Source organism: Podarcis tiliguerta (assembly GCF_965153285.1).
Source record: "Podarcis tiliguerta genome assembly, chromosome: 7".
Lineage (NCBI taxonomy): Eukaryota > Metazoa > Chordata > Lepidosauria > Squamata > Lacertidae > Podarcis > Podarcis tiliguerta.
Window position 1 is genome coordinate 70,490,298 of NC_139540.1, and position 22,882 is coordinate 70,513,179.

The window sequence follows — 22,882 nt, forward strand, 5'->3', positions numbered from 1 at the left end:
TCAGTTTCAGTTTATTGGTTAGCTTTTCTAATAAGGCTGTTTCCCATACTATTTGATACCATTGGTGTATGTTTATTCCTGGCAGGTCTCTCCAGTGTCTGGCTATGATGCTTCTGGCTGCTGAGAGTAGGTGGGTTATGAACTCTTTATACTGTGAGTGGGCATTAATATCTGGGAAGATGTTCAGTAGGACCAGTTATTGGGTTACTTCCAATATTTGTTTAGTTATTTTGCTTATTTCTTGTATGACTGGTGTCCAGAAGAGTTGGATTTTGGGGCATTCCCACCACATGTGGAGGTATGTGCCTGTGGAGGTGCATCCTCTTCAGCATTTTGGTGAGGCACTTGGTTGTATCAGCGCTAGTTTCCATGGTGTTAGTTCCATCTGTAAGTGAATTTCAAGGTGAGTTCTTTTCTTTTAGCTGAGATGGATTGAGGTTTAGACCACATTCTAATCCCTTGGGTGGGGTTAATTTCATAGAGGTGTGCCATTTTAGAAAGACAATGTGTTGATATTTTAATCCAGCATCTCAGAGGGATCCCATGCCTTTCTCTTTAAAAGCTCTGAAGTAGTATCAAATGAGAGTGGAAACAAATTCTCTTCACTCATTATTTATTGCATGGAAAGCAATTGTGACTGCCAGAGAGAGTAGGCAGTGTCACCAGCCTCACTTGTGACCACACACACACCAGTTGGCCATAGCCTCAGTGTTTGCATATTGAGTTTGGATGTCTGGAGAGTGACAAGTTTATACTAGTACTAGGCTCAAACTGCTCGTTCAGAGCTATTCACCCCTTTGTGAATTGGGGTGCTGTTTATGGCATGCTTCGTAGATGCAGTACACATTTATCATATACTTTTTGAGGGGAAGGTGTCTATGCCAACCCATGAGATAGCCAAGATAGGGTCTTCATTTCTCCTGGCAGATCAGGGCAAAGATACCACTGCTCTAGTAGCTTCCTTTTTAGCCACAATTTTACTTGAAAGGGTTCCCAACAAACCATCCCTTTGGGTGATGCAAATAACGGTATTTGATTTGATGATAGGGTCTTTATTTTTCTTCAGCATTGTGCAACTAAAATTGCAATGCTTGGTAGTACAAAGCTCTCATGTCAGCTTCCAATTTGGCAGCGTTTCCAGGATGCCCACCAAACTAAACAGTGTTGGGAGGATGGATGTTGTATTAAAAAAAAAAATCTGAAAGGCACTACGCTGCTCCCACCAACAGCTGATTGGTGAGATTCTAGCTTCTTTTACTGGGCAATGCACATCCAGCCCTACTCATTGGATCAAGTTGAGGAACCACATGTGTTGCACATTGATACATAGGGATCCATTCATGGAATACTCCTCCCACCCATGTATAGCCCCCAGCTGAATTGTGCTGATTTTATCTATTTTACAGTGACTTCAGGGAGACTGAACAGTCTACACACATTTTGATTAATGTCTGTGACTGTGGATCATTCAAAGGTGTGCCAATGTACTGTATTATGTCTTGTCTTCATCTCATTTGAGATCATTTACAGCCCAATTCACAGCACACACAAACCCAGGTTTTTGATTTAAAGGCACTGACACCATAGGAGCCAACTATTAACTCCAGTGTAAATGAACTGCGGTTTAAGGTGAATGTTAAGTCAATAATTTCTAAACAATTTAGAGCAGAGGCCAAAATCCATCCTTCAGGTAAGGGGTGCTGCAAAATGTGATAGGAGCAGCAAAAGTCATCTCAGTTCCTTCAGTGCTACAGCTGCCAAGTGGGGGTTATGGAAACCATAGATGGGGAAGATTATCTTTCAGTTTCAGTTCCTATTTCTAGGGAGGATTTCGTTGGCTTCAAAACACTACATGTTTTGTTAAAACTTCAGTATTTTCTGTTTTAATCTTAAGAGTTGATTTTGTGACCATGCATGGAACTAAAGAGAGACAAGACACAAGGACTGGGTGAACTGGGCCTTATTTCCATATTTCTTCCCCATGGTCACTTTTGTGCTATGACATGAGGTGTAGCATCATTCCCATGCTTCTTTACTTGCTCATTATTTTAAGTGCTGTCCCTTAGTGAACCTTTTAAAAACGCCTTTTAATACAGGCAATTGTTCTCTGTTCTGCATATCCAACCAGAAAATGGTCATGAATTTCAATCATATTTGCCCCGATGAGATCAACATCCACATTACATTTTTATTCTGCACCCATTTGCTAGAAATGGATTCCAAGAAGAAATGTGACACTTAATTATAGAAATGGAAAAGATTTATTGCCACATTTTGTTTCTCTTGAGACTTTTTGGTTTGGCAGAATTGCTAGCTTTATGGAGAAGTTCCCACCCCAAATAATTAATCCTTCAGGTTACATTATGAAGAACCTTTAGAAGTTTCACAGAGATAGGACTCTCTGCTCATCTATTTGTCGGAAAACGACAGACACCCTGCCACAGGATTAGGATCCCTTTCAGGGCCAGCACCAGATTCCAGGAGGCTCATGGCGTAGCACCACTGATAGCTTTCCCAATGCACACGCATGAGTGAAATCCCAGAACAGTATGTTAGTGGTGGGTGAGTGGTGGTCTTACTTTTGAATGGGAGCTATGTTCAGTCACCATTCACAGAACTGCCCACCATCTTAATTTCCCACAAATCTAATGCTCCTGTGGCCCAGCAGGGAGAGCAGGGAGTTGTGGCAAAGCCAGGTTGGGTTGCTGGTCACCTGGGATCTTTGTCCAGTGTCCAACCTGGCTAACCACTGACACTAGGCCTGATGTCCCTCTCCCAACCAGGGTTGTCAGTTGGCTGCCATCAAAACTGGGGGGAAGGCATTTGCCTCTTTGCTCTCTGTATGGCACTGGCTCTGTTGCTCTAAATATGGAGTGGCTTTGGATGGCACTCAAAACCCCTTCCGTAGTACAGGAATGAGGAACCTGTGGTGGTTTGGATGTTCTTTGCCTCCAACTCCAAACAGCCCTAGTCAGCGTGGTCAATTGTCAGGGGCTAATGGAAGCTTTAGTCTACCAAATCTAAAGGACAACGGATTCCCCATTCCCACATTAGCAGCTACGCTTTTCACATTGTGTTCCTCATGCTGATGGGAGAGTGGTGAATCACATGGTGCAAATTATCTCCTCTATCCCTGAGTAATGGTGACATCCACAGACAGAACTGCCCTTGTTGCAGAGGTGACAGAGCAGATCCAGGCCTCTTTACAAGCTTCTCCTCATCTCCTTCAGTGGCAAACTTGGCACTTATACAAGCTACTATAACTGAGAACAAGAATGTGTGACAGCCAGCTTTAGTCTGGAGCGAGCACCTACTTGCCCCCCGTCACAGTGCTGAGGGGTGCATTCAGTAGGGGGGGTGCCCCAAGATTTGCCTTGTATCTATTTCTCTGTCTGGTTTAAAATTCCAGTCATTTTCCAAGTTCCTCTGTGCTCTCACCACTTTAATCTGTGTTTCAGGTTCTGAGTAACACTATAAAATGAAATGCTATGTTCACCACTTGCCATAATGGAATGTAAAATTGCTTTAACTTTTCCCCTTTTGGCCAAAGTGGATGAAATTTACAGGCACATAAACCCTTCAAAGAGTGTTTAAAGTCTACCAAATTGCAGTCAAATAGGTCTCTAGAAGCTTTTTGTGGTGGAAATAAAAGATTCACATTTCTCTTTTATCCCTTGTGAGTGGGGAAGAGCAGGGGTTTGTGTCTTTCTCGCTTAAAATAACTAACAGATGGCTGGGTGGTTCTTATTCTGCCTTTTTTTATTTTAAAAAACTTTGCCGCTTCACAGTGGCCTTTCCTTCTGGTGGTTATGTGAGTCCTCTGATAGGCTTCACAAGCCTTCCAAAATACCTTTATGAGTTCATGAGGCCATACAACATGAGGCTGTCTAGAACACTGCCTGCAGAGTTTTGAAGAGCACTGGGGAGTTGTTTTGTTTTTGTTAACGCAGAACAACACAGGTTTGTTTTTTTTTTTTTATTACAAATAAAACCCCTTACATGACATTTTGGACTAAAAATAAAATTTTCTGTTGCTTTGCTTTAAAAACAAACAAACCAGAGCTCTTCAGTGCTCCTCAGGCAACATTTTGAACACCCTTACTTCTTGAAAAGCCCATTTACCCAAAGAAACATACAGATTATCTAGGTAATAAAGCACAGAAAAGTTCAGAAGCAGAATAACACAAGGCTTTGTGGGAGCCCCAGTCCAACTCAGAGAGTTACTGACATCCAACTTTGGAGGGTTTGTAGAGACCCTTAAGTCGCCCCAATTTGTGTCATTATTCAGACCACACAGTGAGCCATTACTGGCTACGAAAAGGTAAGACAACTCACACCTGGTCCTTTCTCAGATAAAATGACCAAGTTGTCAGAATGGGTTGTGCTGCTGCCCAGCTTATTCAGAGATTCTGCTGGCAGGGTCAAAAATGACTGCTGAGGGAAAGACTTTGTGAAGGGATCTCTGATATAACATACCAGACTTGATCACTTTAACACTATTACAATGTTGAAGGTCTGCTTTAATGGGATGGGGGGATGAAATGCAGAGGGCCAGCAGTTATTTCCAAAATGGACTGTGATTACATCCCAATCCAATTCATTCAAAAGCTCTCTTTTCTCCTGGATTGGCAACTGGGGGTACTACTCAGGGAGCTGGATTTGTCTCTGGCATCATACAGTAGCTCCAGGGTAGCCAACATGTTGCTTTCCAAATGTTGTGAACTGAAACTTCCATCACACCTGACAATTGGCAATGTTGGATGGGACTGATGGGAACTGCAGTCCACAACATCTGGGGGGGGGGGTTATCATGTGGACCACCCCCGTAGTATGTAATCATTGTTATATATTATATGCCTAAATCTAGCAGAGAGAGCTGGCATGGCAATGCATGAATCTGTCTACTTCTGTTTCAGTTTTCAGCCCCATGGCTGAAAGGGAAACCTATAATGTAAAGTAAACACAAGCCTTTGCACAATCTCTCATCTCTTCCTACTTTTTATAGTTTTGAAGCCTATGGATTGCAAGACAATCATTCTATCAAGACCAAATGCCTTTTGGAGGCAAGGTCTATTCTCCTTGAGTTTTTATTATGAGAGAGGCCTTTTAGAAAGATATAGATCTTTGATTAATGTTGTTAGAATGTTGTGTTTTATTCCTGCGACATATAAAAATACTTTGCAGCCCTGCAGAATCCTATCCCCTCCTCCCTTCTTGAAGGCTGTATGTCCGAAACTGTTTTGAGAAGTAGATATGTGAACAATATCTCAAGAGTTCAAATTTTCTGCTGAAGACAAAAGTAAAATATTGGTCACTGAACCTTCCACAAATCAGCTTTTACGTCCTATTTAAAATGTAGCTAAGCACACTTGAAAGGCAGCCCTATATAGGGAAAATTTTAATGCCTGAAGTTTTACAATTTTTTTACATGTGCTGTAAGCCACCCAGAATGGCTGGGGAAACCCAAACAGTTGTGTGGGGTATAAATTATTTATTGTTGTTGTTGTTGTTGTTGTTGTTGTTGCTTTAATGAATTAGTGCAGTCTCATTTATGCATACTGAAAAGTCAGCCTTAGGCACTGTGTATAATGGGTCTCATTCCCAAGTAGGTCTGTTAAAAACTGGGTAGATGGAATTTCTGTTACTCTGTGGCAGCAGTGGGGAAAAGAATCTCATCAGTGGAACAGATATTTATTACCCCTTTGCCTTCTGGGTAGCCTTGCTCATCTGTCAATCACCTATCATCACAATGTCAGGTGAGGTGGCACTTCAAAATATCCACCGTGGGGATATTTTGGGGAATTCAAAGCATCATACAGGGCTTGCAAAGAACCTGGCATGGTGCTTTGGAGTGATGCTGATTGGCTTGTTGTCAGAACTTCAAACCACGGAACAAGACTCTTTGCCAGCCCCTTTGTAGGGCAGCCGATCCCACAGATCTGCTAAGCACTGCCTTCAAGTCCCACTTTCTGCTGGGATAAGCTGTGCTGTGGAGCTTTCAGCAGCAAAGACGATCCCAACGGGCTTGCCCTCACTGCCAGTCACCTGATTGACACCAAGCCTCCCTTGCCAATGGACAAAATCAGGACTACGTGTCAAGGCTCCCAATTGCCCATTGGCAATTGCATCTCCACCTGCCCCTCACCTGATACCAGATGTGACATCAGATGTGACACAGGTGAGCCTGGTTTTGAGGGAAAATGCCTCATAGACAAAATTAGAACCCATGTAGAACTAATTTAGGCTCACCAGCCAGACGTTGACCAACTCCCTGGTCCAGACAGTCCACATAATACTATTTCCATGGAACAATGTTATAAACCTCCCTTTTACTTCAGTAACCAGGATTCAACACTGATAAAACATGTTAGCAACACCAATCTAGGTTCTGTGCTTGGAACTGATGGCTTTTAAACCCGAGTCTTTGGAGCCCCACCCAAAGCACAGCTGCATCTCATTCAGGTTGCCTGAGGGATTTGGTCTACTCAGAGGAGTAGCTTGTTCCTGAGTATCCCTTTACTACTGAGATCTTGCTCCACTTGCATTCCCTAGAACTCAATGGTTGCTCCACCTCCACCTCTGATTCCTCTGTCCTGAGGCAAAAGTTGAGTTGCCATAACCGTGGAAGGCCCTAAATTACCTTGCTCTGCCTCTCAGTCTCCTGGCATGGACTATTTCTCTGTGATGTTTGCCTTGGGGAGCTTGAGGTCCTCCTTCGAAGAGGATTCCTCCAGTGGGGGCATAACAGAATACGTAGGGAAAGGCACACCTTCAGGCATATGAGGCGATGTCATTTAGGGATTTAAATGCCATAGGAAGCACCTTGAAATGAGCCCTCTGAGTAGACCAAATCCCTCAGACAAAAGCTATTTCAGATAAACGAGGCAGGTGTGTTATGCTCCTTCCGGCCTGCTCTGAGAGATGACCGGCATAACTTTGCACCAAGTGCAGCTTCCAAAACATCATACAGTGGTACCTTGGGTTACATACGCTTCAGGTTACAGACTCCGCTAACCCAGAAATAGTACCTCGGGTTAAGAACTTTACTTCAGGATGAGAACAGAAATCATGCTCCGGCAGTACGGCAACAGCAGGAGGACCCATTAGCTAAAGTGGTGCTTCAGGTTAAGAACAGTTTCAGGTTAAGAACAGACCTCTGGAACGAATTATATACTTAACCTGAGGTACCACTGTAAAGGGCAGCTCATGTGTAACAGCACATTGCAGAAAACCAAATGGGTGACATTCACTGCATTTGTGCACCAGATTAAACTACATTTGCTCATGGGCACTGTATATTTTGGAGATTTGTTTTGTATTGCATATAAAAGTGCCTATAAATGAAAGCCTATTTTGGTGCTGCCATGTGAATTAAACTGCTTTATATTGTAACCCACCGCCCCAATCTCCCAGGGGTTCCAGGCTTCCTTACCCAGGGTTTGTGTTTTCTTTTGGATAATTATGTACAGGTGGTGTCTTTATGATATTTGTTTTATTTACCCTTATATACAGCCTGAGTATACTGTGGGGAGGCTTCCGTCATTCCTGTGTTGCTCAGCTGACTGGGGAACAGCTGAGAGTGGGGAAAGGGAGGTGTGGTGATCACACAGGGTCCCTGGACGTTTGACGGTCTATTGATCCCTGTGCCACCACTGTGATTGCTTCCCCACTGCCACCAACCCGTTTCTCTCGGGAACACACGGAGTCCAGACAGTTGTTAACATTAACAAATAATCAAGTTTATTTTTATAAGCATGAACAAGTTTAAGGTTTCAGTTAATTTTTCTTGTCAGTTCCTTAATCTTAGTTTCTGTGCTGACCTATACATTCCTAACAACTTCAAACTGATTATCCCAACTATCTATCTGACTCCACCTAACAGTTCCTCTCACTCTCTCACAACACAACTCGACCAACCCACAGACTTATCCTCCCTCTTCCTTCTCCAACTCCCAACTCTCAACTGACTTCCACACAACTCCAACCCTAACTCTAACTCCTCCCCTTGGGTTCCCACTGGCCAATCACTTCACACTCATTTAACCCTTTCTTCCTTAACGTAGGAGGCAAACGCCACAGGAGGCTGGACAGTAAAAGAAAGAAATAAAAAGTTCTTGAAACAAGGAGTCTTTCTCAGTCCTACCTGGAGATGGCAGGGATTGAACCTGGGAATGTCTGCCTGCCCTTCACCCCTTGCTGGCTTGGATATGTTGCACTAGCGCTGGAGGAAGGGAAAAAACTTAAACGTGATACAGCAGTTCCCAAAAATAGACCAAAGGCAATTGAATTTCATCCAGCAGAGCTTTGCTTGCTACTGAAGGCAAATGAGCATAATGGTCACAAATCCAGTACATTCAGGATTGGCACAATTGCAGCCCCTACAAAAACGTATAAACTTAGAACCAGACTAAACCTTAACACTAAGCATACTATGTACAGAACACCACACCAGAAGGAAGAGAGATAGAAAGAGAAAGAAAGTAAATCCCAGGCTCCTTCTGGCCTATATATATCTGGGAAGAGATAAGAGAACCAGTTCAAACCAGCTGTACTCAGTTTCCAAAAGGTATAACCCAAACAGTCATGAAGTTTCTTCCATACAGAGAAGCTTCCAGAACCCTCTTGAATTCATCAGAAAAGGAAAGATCTCTACACATCAGATCAATGCTTTCTGCATTAAGAAATGCAAACTGACAGGATGAGTGATAGGACCATGACTGCATGTAGAAGTCTGGTTTTTACTGTTCCAAAGTGAAAGTCTACCCATGTTTGTTTCGGCCCTACGCACCACTGCCATGTGGCCCTTGAAAGGTTGCCATGGAAGTGAAACCCATTCCTTCAGAAGGTACATGTCCCTTGAGCTGATAAAGTTTTCCCACACTGAGCTAGAGGCAGATACTTCTCTTCTCTTCTCTTCTCTTCTCTTCTCTTCTCTTCTCTTCTCTTCTCTTCTCTTCCTCTCCCCCTCGAATCCCCCCCCCTATTATCCATAATTGAGCTTCCTTTCCTCTTGAGTGGGCAGGTCTATTTGTTGTTATTCCAATGTGAAAATGCCCACACACATTCTTTTAATATCAGAGTAAATGTTAGTAAAGATCAGTGAGTCTCAGTGCTGAAGTCTGCCTAAATTATCACCTCTCAAATCGGAATTGTCCTAGGGAATCTACAAGACCCCCTGTGAGATTTTAAATACCATGTAATGGACATTATTACTCCCCTTGTCTCAAGTGCCTGTTTATTAGGGATGGGATACAACTGAGACAGTTAGTATCATTAAAGAAATGACCCAGTGTCATTTCTTTCAAAAGCAGATATTAACTGTCCATGAAATAAATGGATGGAGATGAAATTAGCAATGTTGATGGAATAATGGCATGGCTGTTAGCATGATTTTAATTCAAATCAAAGCATAATCACATTTCCTTTTCTCCTGATCAAACGGCTTTACGAGTAGAAAATAAGGGGAGTCTGGGCAACATAGTTTTGACATTACATCTAGTCCATTTTCAATTAAGTTATGAACTGAGCCCAAGAATTTGAAACTTTTCAGTTATATTTCAGGTTCAAAACATTTGCGTTTTCTGGGAAGCTTATTGGAAAGCACACATTGTTCATAGAAATGTTGGTCAGTGCTGAAAAATGCTGCCCCTTTCTAGAAATTTTCTAGCACTTTATCTGAAAAGCTTTTGTTGCTTTTCCATTTAGGTTGCTTCTGTTTGTCCTCATTTACAGTTCTCATTACCTTGAGGGATGGCATCATCTAGCCTTGAGATGAAAATTATTCCCTTGCCAAGGACTACGTTCCTTCAGGGAAATGACATAAGTGGGCAGATCCAGGTCAGAAGTTGGCAGGACCACTCCGTGCGCGCTCTCTCTCTCTCTCTCTCTCACACACACACACACACCAATGTTGCTGCTCTTCTCTGCTGGCGAGGAAGGAAGTGGGGAGAAAAGTGGGGCTGAGAAGAAGAGGTCCTGGAGGCCAGATGGGAACCTTCTGAGGACCAGATCCAACCACAGGTTGGAGGTTCTTCATCTCTGATATGGCAAAATATGTTTGGCTAGATGGTTCCACATCACCTTAAATGCTTGGTGGCATCAGCACATCAGTTGTAGCATTAAGACATTGCTCTGTTCATTGCACAATCTCTGATTTGGGGATATCATCAATTTGACTGATTCAGGAACAAGTAGCAGCCAGGGAAACAATGACACCATAAAATATGTTTCAAAAAAGGTTGATAATAGTACAAATTGTGTGTGTTTGAGGGCAGGAATCCTATCCCATAAAGTTGTCTGTTTTAACATGAAAATCAGAACTAGAAAAGCTGTGATTAATTATGGCTGAAAACTAATAGCTTTCCTTATGCTAGTTAATGTAAACTGGAATATGAGCCTAGAACCAAAGGCCAATGATTTATTCTGATTTTCACAGGTCGTCTCCCAGAACTGTGAATTCACCATATTATTATATAATCTTTGTATTAATTTTCACAAAAAAGAAAAACAAAATTGTTGCATTAAAGAAAAAACCCCTATAAACTAAAACGTTTAAAACAACTATATAAAAAATTGATTTTAAATCCACATTCTGGGATTACTTGAATCCCGCGACTTCCCTCCCCTCCCTCCCCTGGTTCCTTTGTATTATCTTCATTTATGCATGTCAATAAAATCTTTATCTCTAATTACCTCCAAGTTTACACATTATATACAACATTACAAGAGTTTTTAAAAAAATCCTGCTAATGTATTAACTTGCATACATTGCTTCTGTAAATATAGCATATTATTATGTTGACCTCTGTGTTGGCACAATGTTACAGACTATGTTCACACAATCAATATCCATGATTCTCAACTGAAGTAAATTCTGTGCAGATAAGCCTGCTCTCCCTTCTCCCTCTTTCGTATAATCCTTTTTATTATATCCCTACCCTGGACTAAGTTATGTTCAGTCTGAGTGTGATTTGGCCAATTGCCACCCTATGCATTTTGATAAAAAAGAAAGCTGTGAAAGAATAATTAAATTATGATTACAGTTACAAGCCTATACAATGTTTCCTGAGATGCAAATAAATTCCATTGAACTCAATGGATCTTAATTATGAATAGACATGACAGATTGCATGACAGATTGTAATTCTCCAAAGAGGATGCTTACAACTTCATGGAAGAAAATGTATAGGGACTTTTTAAAAAAGGAAGTCTGGTTTGAATTTCACTTCACTTGGAAGCATTTCTTCACACATTATATAAGTGAAAATGGAAAACAGTGCGACACAGCAGGAAAACCATCCGGCTAGAGAAAGAGATCTGTGGGAACTCAAAAGCTCACATACTGTGCTGTGAAAATTCATTGGCTATAATAAAGGTATTTTACTGAATTTAACTGGAAATAATAAGCACTGAGGTACACAATGAAAAATACAAGAAATATTGTGGGGGGAGGGGTGGCTCAAAAGACCCTGATAAATCAAAGGGAAATTGAAGCATTAACATCCTGAGAACCTCCAGGCATGAAGAGGAATGTTCTGCCAATTGCTTCACTTCTTATTATTTGAAGTACTATCCACTGAAAGAAAATCATAGGTGGTGAGAGTTAGAGGATGACTGGCGTCTAACAGATTGAAGCTGAATCCTGACAAGACAGAAGTACTTGGGGGGCGGGCTGGTGTGAAGGACTCCTTGGTCCTGAATGGGGTAACTGTGCCCCTGAAGGACCAGATGTGCAGCCTGGGAGTCATTTTGGACTCATAGTTGTCCATGGCGGTGCAGGTCAATTCTGTGTCCAGGGCAGCTGTCTACCAGCTCCATCTGGTACACAGGGTGAGACCCTACGTGCCCAAGGACTGTCTCGCCAGAGTGGTGCATGCTCTAGTCATCTCCCTCTTGGACTGTTGCAATGTGCTCTATGTGGGACTACCTTTGAAGGTGACCCGGAAACTACAATTAATCCAGAATGTGGCAGCTAGACTGGTGACTGGGAGTGGCTGCCGAGACCATATAACACTGGTTTTGAAAGACCTCCATTGGCTTCCAGTATGTTTCCAAGCACAATTCAAAGTGTTGGTGCTGACCTATAATGCCCTAAATGGCCTCGGCCCAGTATACATGAAGGAGCATCTCCACCTCCATCGTTCAGCCTGGACACTGATGTCCAGTGCCGAGGGCCTTCTGGCGGTTCCCTCACTGCGAGAAGTAATGTTAAAGGGAACCAGGCAGAGAGCTTTCTCTGTAGTGGCACCAGCACTGTGGAATCTCCTCCCATCAGATGTCAAAGAAATAAACAACTATCTGACTTTTAGAAGATATCTGAAGGCAGCCCTGTTTAGAGAACTTTTTAATGTTTGATATTTTATCACTATACATACATATACATATATATTCTGTTGGAAGCCGTCAAGAGTGGCTGGGGAAACCCAGCCAGATGGATGGGATATAAATAATAAATTACTACTACTACTACTACTACTACTACTACTACTCCTTCTTAGCAGCCATTGCAGGATACCTCTCTCTACAACACAACTCAACATTCCTAGGAATTAAGGAATATGGGAAAAATAGGCAGTTGAAAACATTGACAATAAGACCCATGTAGGTGATGGGGTGGGGGAGTCTAGACATTCAGAGGAATCTGTAAATATGGGTATTTCTTTGGCGTTGTTCTAACTCTGCGTTTGTAAAACCAAATAAAATTATTTTCCAAAAAAGAGAGAAAAGAACCTTGGACCTTCTGCAATCCAAGATAATCTTTTTTCCACTATGCTACAGGCTACAGCCATTCTCTTCCTCATTACATATAGATTTTTGCAAACATAGGATGTGCAGTAAATCCTACCTGAGAGTCTTGGCGACAGACAGTCAGGTGAATTCCACTGCACTGCTAGAAAGAGAAAATTCAAGACCAGGATCCTCAACTTGTTTGCTGTCCTTGGTAGCTAAGCTTAGGCTTGCCATACATCAAGAAAATTCCTGATAAGCAGTGCTTAATTTCAATAAAATAAAATAAAATAAAAATGTTTAGGGGTACTCTCATTTTCCTACTCATACTGCCCCTCAATGAGGCCAAACAGATTCACAAAATGTTTAGGGGTACCCCCAGAAAAAAGCACTGCTGACAGGTCCTGGTTTTCGGGTGTAAAAAATGGTGTCAGGGAATTTTTTATGGCTACAAGATGGAAATAGCAGTGGAAACAGCTCAAAAAGCTTAAAATCACTAGTTTTGTGGTTTCCTAAAAAGAAGTTCAACAATTTTGGGGTCTTCCTAAAAAGAGCTTTTCGGTTGTCAGGAATTTTACTTTTTGAAATATGGTAACCCTAGCTAAGCTTGAGGATAGCTGCTAACTGACTCGTACCCCCTCTGCTGGCTTTCTTATACAACAACATTTTGAGTTGGGTGTTGTTGTTTTTTCTTAAGAAGAAAAGTTGTTATTTGTAATTAGAATATATCTTCTAAAATATACAGGAAATATCCATGACTTCCCTTCTTCTCTTTCCATGATTCATTTTGCATAACATAAATTCCTGCCTATTTTACATCAACACTAAACCATTCACTATTCCATTTTTACATCCATCAAAACTTTTTTACACTGTTGAATTTATCTTAATTCTGCCAGTGTTTTCAAGTGTACATATCTCTCCTCATATATTCAATAAACATTTTCCACTCTTCTTTAAATGTACAGTGGTACCTCAGGTTAAGTACTTAATTCGTCCCGGAGGTCCGTACTTAACCTGGAACTGTTCTTAACCTGAAGCACCACTTTAGCTAATGGGGCCTCCTGCTGCTGCCGCGCCGCCGGAGCACAATTTCTGTTCTCATCCTAAAGCAAAGTTCTTAACCTGAAGCACTATTTCTGGGATAGCGGAGTCTGTAACCTGAAGCGTATGTAACCTGAAGCGTATGTAACCTGAGGTACCACTGTATGTTCTTTTAGTCCTCTTATTCTTTACGTTAGGTCCTTGGGCAAGGTGTTAGAAACCATACTGAATGTTGGCAGATTAGGACTTAACAACTCAATCTGCAAATATTTTACCTTTGATAATGCTGAAACAGCTCCCAAATAAACCTATTTATACTCACCAGTTATGAAGATCCATCCTTACTTTGTTCAGACTCTGTTTGACTGTTAACTGTTCCTCACTTTTTGATCATTTGAGCTTACCTTGTTTGTGACATCATGGATGACATCAGAATGCCATGTTTGCTTTCAGCCTTTCAGCTATTGCCTCCATGCCAACTGCAGGGACCAGTAAATGTAGGTAACTCAGCAAAGTTTATTTTTGCTCTTGAACTTTCCCCCAATAGTAAAGTTAGCATACTTCCCAAATAAATCACTTGTTACAAAGATTCATCCTGATTGTCTTCATATTCAACTTTGCGACCCATCCATGTGACTTTCTCCTCATGTCAAAACAGCATTGCCCAAAAGAGGGTGAAAAATACCCAAACGGTCACATTTCAAATTACTGTTTTCTGGCGGCAGCAGGGAATACAGACGGTATAAAATGGCCCTGTAATACGAGGCTGCCATCACAGTACAAAAGTGGATGAATTGCACTATGATGAACCTAAATCTAAAACATAGCTCTCTGCAAAAGGACGATGAAGTTAAATCAGTCCGTTGGGACGCGGGTGGCGCTGTGGGTAAAAGCCTCAGCGCCTAGGGCTTGCCGATCGAAAGGTCGGCGGTTCGAATCCCCGCGGCGGGGTGCGCTCCCATTGCTCGGTCCCAGCGCCTACCAACCTAGCAGTTCGAAAGCACTCTCAGGTGCAAGTAGATAAATAGGGACCGCTTACTGGCAGGAAGGTAAACGGCGTTTCTGTGTGCTGTGTTGGCTCGCCAGATGTGGCTTTGTCACACTGGCCACATGACCCAGAAGTGTCTCCGGACAGCGCTGGCCCCCGGCCTCTTGAGTGAGATGAGCGCACAACCCTAGAGTCTGTCAAGACTGGCCCGTACGGGCAGGGGTACCTTTACCTTTTTTTAATACGAGGCTGCCATCACAGTCCAAAAGTGGATGAATTGCACTATGATGAACCTAAATCTAAAACATAGCTCTCTGCAAAAGGACAATGAAGTTAAATCAGTCCGTTGGACAAATATCAAAATCCACAGTCAAACAATACTTTCATTAGGAACAAGCAACATGTCACAGAAAGCAATATTGCGAATCAGCCCAGACAAACACACATAAGGCTAACTCTTTGATTAACAAGGCATTCAGAAAGCATAAAGTTTCCAAGCCGCTATAAAACTATTTATCATCACCTGCTATGAAAATCCATTTTCATAGGGCTCGGTCATAATGTTAGCTCTCTCACATTGCAAAGGCTTGGAGCTCATCCTGCTTGTGACATCATAATGTCATGTTTGCATTGTTGTGAGGGCATCTCCATGCCAACCAACTACAGCAGCCAATAAACCTCTCTAATGCTCAGCCCAACAGTCCAGTAAGTTCATTTTAAAAATCTCCCTCATAGCCAGAGCCTGAAGGAGAGTTCTGTATACCTGGAATCCCAATTCCCCTTTCAAAACAACCAGTTGATCCTGTGAAAGTTTTTGTTTCACCTGCTGTTTGTATTGATGCTGAATTGTTAGTGCATGTCAACATTTTAATTGAGCTCCCCACCAGCACCCCAAGACTGTGTTTATTATATTTGTTAAATCATATACACTATGATATATGACATGGATATATGGGCACACAGGTGGCACTGTGGTCTAAACCACTGAGCCTCTTGGGCTTGCCAACTGGAAGGTCGGTGGTTCGAATCCCTGTGACAGAGTGAGCTCCCGTTGCTCTGTCTCAGCTTCTGCCAACCTAGCAGTTCGAAAGCACGGCAGTGCAATAAATAGGTACCGCTGTGGCAGGAAGGTAAATGGCATTTCTGTGCACTCTGGTTTCCATCATGGGGTTCTGTTATGCCAGAAGCGATTTAGTCATGCTAGCCACATGACCCGGAAAGTTGTCTGTGAACAAACACCAGCTCCCTTGGCCTGAAAGTGAGATAAGTGCTGCAACCCCATAGTCACCTTTGACTGGACTTAAACCATCCAGGGGTCCTTTACCTTTTTGTATGTGAAATCAGTACTGTTTTCCCTGCCCACATCTCTTTACACTTGCATCAAACCATGTTTGCTATTTATCACACACTCCACAAGTCTGGAGAGATCATTTTGGAGCTTTGCACAAGCCCTTTTTTGTTTCAACCTCCCTGAACCTGAATAACTTGGTGTCATCCACATACTTGGGAAGCTTTTTCCTCAGATCAAGTTTTAGGAACAAGTTTAAAAGTGTCATTTCGCACAATGGGCAATAGATACAGGACATAATATAGATTTGAATCTTTGGGAAAGACTATGAAAGAGCAATCTGAAGTTCACAGCACGTTATTCCTTGAAAGACAACTACCTGAAAATGATTTACAGATGGTATTTAACTCTGAGTAAATGTATAAGACTGAATCAGTTAAGTGCTGGAGATGCAATGAGGCTGAGGGTATGTTCTTTCATATGTGGTGGACTTGTAAAAGGGTAAAAGAGTATTGGGAAATAATTTATAATGAATTGAAAAAAATGTTTAAAAGTACTTAAAAACAAACAAACAAACAAAAACAGAGTCCTTTTTGTTGGAGATAATTCAGACTGAAATTCCCAGGTGTCAAAAAAGGTTATTTATGTATACGTTTAAAGAAGATTGGAAAATGTTTAATGAATATATGGGAGAAAATTGTGTGCATTTGAAAACGTTGGCAGCATTAAGATAAATCCAACAGTGTAAATAAGTTATGATGGATGTAAAAATGGAATACTGAATGGTTTAGTTTATATAAAATATTCAGGGATTTATGATATGCAAAATGAACCATGAAAGGACAAGAAGGGAAGTCATTGATATTTTAAGATTGTTTAAATGAATATTCTAAAATGTAAAATAGTAAAACTTAATAAAAATTAGACAGTGTCTAATTTTACAAAGATTTCGGCCACCAGTATATTTTCCACAGGACCACCAACGTGTTGAGTTACATTTCCCTGATTATTATTATTATTTATATAAAAAAAAGAATATATCTAATTGTTGCAAAGTTTAGCATTTAATATCAGCATTTAATATTCCTTCTCCCTGCTTGGAATCTGTTACGAAGACCAGTAGGTGGTGCTGTAGGAGTGACCTTGAGTCAGATATTTTCAAAGATCAGTGGATTCACATAGTTTATTTTACTGTTCAGCAAAGCTGTACTTTTAATGCTTGCTTTTGGTGTGTTTGTGTGTGTGTGTGCAGGGGATGTTTGTCAGGTTGTAATTTGATTTATCCTTTTAACAGTTGCGTTGTTTATGTGGAGCTGCTTTTGCTTGATTTTAAAGCTTTAGCATTAGGCGGCCAATATAAATGATAATTATAATTACTATTTCCTCCGTCTTCAACATGTTCCCACCACTAGTGTTTGAAGCCTAGTACACATGTTAGCTGCAGTCCATCTGTATCCTGTATCTTCTTGAAAAACACACCTGTGCTCTACCTTCATGAGAACTGTAGATCCAGGCTGACTCCACCCATATTTCAAAATATTGGTGATCATTTTTAGAGGCACCGATATGTTTGAATTCTGAACAAGTGCCCTTAACTATGTTGATTTTTTCTTTATTTTTTTGCAGTTTAGGTTTGCATCCAATGCTAGTCCTGCTCAGAGTAGATGCAATAAAATTAATGAACATAACTAACTTACATCCAGTAATTTAAATGGATTTTGATTATATATTTTGTGGTTTTATATTTTGATTTTCCCCCCCTATGAACCTGTCAGGGGCTGGACTGAGGAGGAATGGTGGGAGCTGCCACCGCCCTTTTCTGAACCTTCCTAACAGCAGAAGGAAAGTATTGATTTAGAAGAGTGGTTTGCAGAGGGGCATAGTCTAGAGGGCAGAAGCTGGAAAATACTGGGTGAGGAACAGCAAGAAGAGCAAGGACAAGGAGAAAGATAGCTGGCAGATTCAGTGTCCTTGGACAGCATTCCTGACCCCCTCCCCCCTTAGCCTAAGACTAGAAGGGCTCAGAAAGCGTTAGAACAGAAAGCACAACAGCAACAAGCTCAGATTACAGGGAAGAGCAGGACAGGGTGCAGGCAGGAACAGGCTACCAACAATGCTGCTCCTGCCACTTGGGACTGGGCTGGATGGCTTTTATCTGCCCCAAGGCATAGGGCGGCCCCGGTCCACAGGTGACTCGCCTCTCCTGGCCTGGAGGCAAGGACTCCTCCTGCGAGAACTTAGTTCCCTCTGCCTCTCTGCCCTGCGCTTCTGCAGCTCAGGAGAGGCTGGAGGATTCCCAGACCCAGAGGCAACCTCAGCTTCCCCTGACAGGGCTGAGAGTGGAGCACCTGCAGGCAATGGGTCCTCCATCACCTCAGGAGCCAGAGCAGACTCAGCTGGTGCCTGCACCTGAGGATCCAGCACAGGTGAGGACCCTTCAGGCTCAGGCCCCAGCCCCGGCTCAGCTGGTTCTGGAGGCAGGGACTCCTGTGCAGGCTGGGATTCCTCAGATTCAGCCTCCGAGTCCGAATCCCAGGCCATCACATCATCCCTACGGTGGCTGATCTGTGCCTTCTGCCTCTGAGCTTTCTGCTCTCTTACTTTCAACACCCGCCAGGTTCTGGGAGTGGGGGTCTTAAATGCTTTCTAATTATTATTTTTTATTATTCAACTTATACACTACCCTATACCTGGAGGTCTCAGGGCAGTTCACAGCAAGACCGCAATGTATAAAATCAAAACAAAAGCAGTAACCCAATAACCTCCTCCCCCAAAGCCACATTCAAAAAGGGTGTTGGATGTCAATCAGATCAACCAAAGACCTGGTTTAAAAGGAACGTTTTTGCCTGGCGCCTAAAGGTGTATAATGAAGGTGCCAGGCAAACTTCCCTGGGTGTTAGCTGGACCTCTCGAGGAGGAGGCACACAAAGAAGGGCCTCAGAAGATGATCTTGGGGTCTGGGTAGGTTCATATAGAAAGAGGCAGTCCTTGAGGCATTTTAGGCATTTTAGGTTAAAACCAGCACTTTGAATTGGGCCCAGAAACTAATTGGTAGCCAGTGCAGTTGGACCAGGATCAGTGTAATATGCTCAAACCATCTTGCTCCGGTGAGCAACCTGGCTGCTGAATTCTGCACCAGCTGAAGTTTCTGAGCCGTCTTCAGAGGCAGCCCTACATATAACGCATTGCAGTAATCTAACTCTGAAGTCACCAGAGCATTGGTAACAGTAGTTAGGCTATCCCTGTCCAGATAGGGGCATAGCTGGGTCACCAGCCAAAGCTGATGGTAGGCACTCCAGGACACTGCCAGCTTCTTCTTCCTGCTCCACTCCCATTATTTCCCAGCTTTCCCCCTCATCTGCCTCTGAGCTGTGGCCTCCCGCAAACCACTGTTGTCAATCTGTACTGTCTTCCTGTTCCCTGGAAGGGTCAGGCTGGGGAGGCGGTCTCTGCCATTCCTCCTCTGCCCAGTCCCTGGCTATTAGGCTGAACATAAAGTAATGTTCATGACTGATTTGAACTTGCCCCTGGATATGAAAAACAGATGCTGAGAAACTCAAACCTGTTTGAACATACATAGGAACATATTGGGCTGCAGCAAGCTGGAATTCCTCTTTGTTTTTCCACTGGGTGGGGAAGGAAAACCAGCAGATAAATAAATGCAGCTCCTCCTCCCAAACAGCTGATTGGAGGGATTCCAATTATGGCTACAGGGCTATGACTCCAAGACCATTTTGTCCTTGTGATTTGCTATCCAGTTAGTGATATGTACATAGGTGTCTTGTCCTTCATCCATTCATTATGTGCAATCGTTTCTTTGAACATTCATTATGTGCAATCGTTTCTTTGAACATTCCTTTTTTCAGCAAAAGTGAATGTTTTCGCTAACGTTCAGGGAAAAAGGAAGAGAGCAAAATGCCACGGACTGCAGCATTCCTTTAAACAACCACCTCTTAATTACTGTTCCTGATTAGTATGCAGGTCACATATTAAATAAGCTTTCATTTAATCCTTTTCATGCTATTGTTGGCTTTGACCCACAGAGTCGTATTGATAATTCAGTTAATCTCCTTATTTGGAGAGATTATCTAATTAATTGACAGCTTGCTGCTGAAAACAAATACCAAAATGCTTTGTGACCACAAAGTCAGCTAACCCCGCCCCTCACAAAACTCATATCTAAATTTTGACCACGGTAAAGAAAATGCAAATGTGTCGATTCTGCCTGTAGTTGGTCTTAATCAAATCTGAATAATTTTGCTAAAGCCAGATCAAGCACGCAAACCTTCTCAAGTGTGATGAGGGGATGTGTGTGGAAGATTTGCAAATGTTTTTGAATTGGGGCAGGTAGGCCGGCGGGCAGGCAGTTAGCTGTTGTGTTGGAGAATATGTTTGCTGCCCAAAGACATAGAGTATGAGCAGATAGAATCAGAAGGTCTCAGCAAATGTTACCACTTTTGTAACCAAGGTCAGTGTGGTATTTTCCTCAAAAGGAATGAATTTGAGCCATTTGCTTACACTGGGAAAATTACTAAAGGAGGGATGAACTCTATCTCATGTCTTGGTGATCTCTTAGGTTTTTTCTATGCTCAATTGTGCATATATATTTAGTTCTCCGGGACGCGGGTGGCGCTGTGGGTAAAAGCCTCAGCGCCTAGGGCTTGCCGATCGAAAGGTCGGCGGTTCGAATCCCCGCGGCGGGGTGCGCTTCCGTTGCTTGGTCCCAGCGCCTGCCAACCTAGCAGTTCGAAAGCACCCCCGGGGGCAAGTAGATACATAGGGACCGCTTACTAGCGGGAAGGTAAACAGCGTTCCGTGTGCTGCGCTGGCTCGCCAGATGCGGCTTTGTCATGCTGGCCACGTGACCTGGAAATGTCTCCGGACAGCGCTGGCTCCCGGCCTATAGAGTGAGATGAGCGCACAACCCTAGAGTCTGTCAAGACTGGCCCGCACGGGCAGGGGTACCTTTACCTTTACCTATTTAGTTCTCCGCATTAATTTACAAAGAAAAAGGGGATCCTGAAAAGTCAGCAGCATTTTAGTTAGAATTTCGCCTAATATGCAGTTTTGTATGTAACTTTGTCCAATACCTTGGTTTTTGAACTGCTAGGATTTCAAACGTTTTGGCTCCCAAAGGCCACAACCCTGGAAGTGTTTTGGTTTGCAAGCTATTTTTAGAAGCCAAATGTCCGACGCGGCTTCTGTGCTTCCAATTGAGTGCAGGAAGCTCCTGCAGCCAATTGGAAGCCATGCCTTGGTTTTCAGAAGTCTCATGGATTTCCGAAATGGATTACATTTGAGAACCAAGGTATGACTATATAGCACATTTTTGCAAAGCATGTTCTGCTGACATAATGCATCTGGGTACATTATTTTTGCTGATATATATATATATTATGCACACTAGACAAATGTATTGCAAAATTCAGAGAAATGTGAATGTCAAAGAATGACTGTTTCTATTTGCATATTCTTTCAGAAATAGTGAATTAGGTAGGCTTGAAATGCAAACTGGATCAAATGTCTCCCCCATTCCTGGTTGAAATGCATAGATCAGTTGGGTAAAACTCCTTTTAAGTTATTGGCAAATGTGCCCTTCCCATTTTTAATCTAAATAAAATTTCCTCCCGTGTCATGTCTCTGGTTCATTTACATTGATAACTCCATATGTGAAAAGTTAGGGTTTATCACTTTCAGTAAGTATAAGCTGCACTTGAAATTTAACATTTAAACTTCTCTTCATAAACCTCAAAACCTTGCCACTACTGGTTGAAATCACAGCCTTTATTGCCAGTCACATTTTTATGTTCATGGACCAATGAAAAGATATACTCATCATTTACAGTACACAGTCATTTCAGTGCTTTACTTATTATATAATGGACTCCCATTTCACATTGCTGTTTTTGGTTTATGCATTTGCCACTCTGCCACAAGGTGATAGCCAGAATGAATGGTAGGCTATCTGTAGAGACATGGATTCTGTATTTTTTATTTCAGATCGCAATTCTTTGAAGCACAAAGCAGCAATTTTTTTAATATATATATACAGTAACAGAATGGAGAGCTTTTTCTCCTCTTTCTGGCGATGTATAATCAAATGCTGTGAACAGATCAATGCTACCTGTGTAGTACATCACTAAGCAGAAAATGGAAATTCCAGGGTGGAACTTGATGCTACAAAAAGCAAGGAGATACCCCTAAAAATGGCATCATTCCTCTCCTCCTCCTGTTCTGTAATGTATAGCAAAACTTGCCTTCTGGTAATGTATTTTTCCACTTCCTGCCAGTGGTAGACAATAGGATAGATGAATCTGTCAATTTTGGCTTCTCTCCTTTCCTCTTTTTCCCTGCTCTTAAGTCCTGTTTACCTGATTTCCACATCAGTTTGTAAAAAAAAAGTCAAGGGAAATATTCAAGCACACCCTCAAGTGCATTTCTCACAATGTGCCCCATTTTGTATGTAATTTTGCTTACACATTTTTGCAAGCAATTCTCCCTAATATAATACATCTCTGAATTTAATTTCCACTTGTATGTGAATGGCTGTACATATTTTCCTTCTTTGTGCTGCTTTGTATGCTTTTTCAGTTGGAGGACTGCATTGGGAATTTGGAAGGACAGCTGTGTTTTGACTCATATATTGATTAAAATGCAAACCAAATTTCCACCCCCAATCTCCAGCAGAAACTGATGTAAAGCAGGGGGATACTGGGGAAAAGAGTGAGGTGTCAGGAGGACATGGGCCAATGTGATATCATAGTACAGATCAACAGCTGGATGTTATTTTGGAAAGTGGATCCTTGTTTTCTACAGGTTGCATTTGCAGGGTTAAA

At 42.2% G+C, this 22,882-nt stretch overlaps 2 long non-coding RNA genes across 2 annotated transcripts in view; one reads left to right on the top strand and one right to left on the bottom strand.

Annotated features, from left to right (window-relative positions):
• The window catches only part of LOC310681774, a 115,245-nt gene that overhangs the window by 86,627 nt on the left and 5,736 nt on the right, over positions 1-22,882 (top strand). The window lies entirely within an intron of this gene.
• On the bottom strand, positions 11,286-14,217 carry LOC310681730. Its single transcript, XR_014513559.1, has 3 exons — positions 14,093-14,217; positions 12,845-12,889; positions 11,286-11,575 (listed from the first exon to the last, which is right to left on the bottom strand). It is a non-coding gene; the product is annotated as an uncharacterized lncRNA (long non-coding RNA).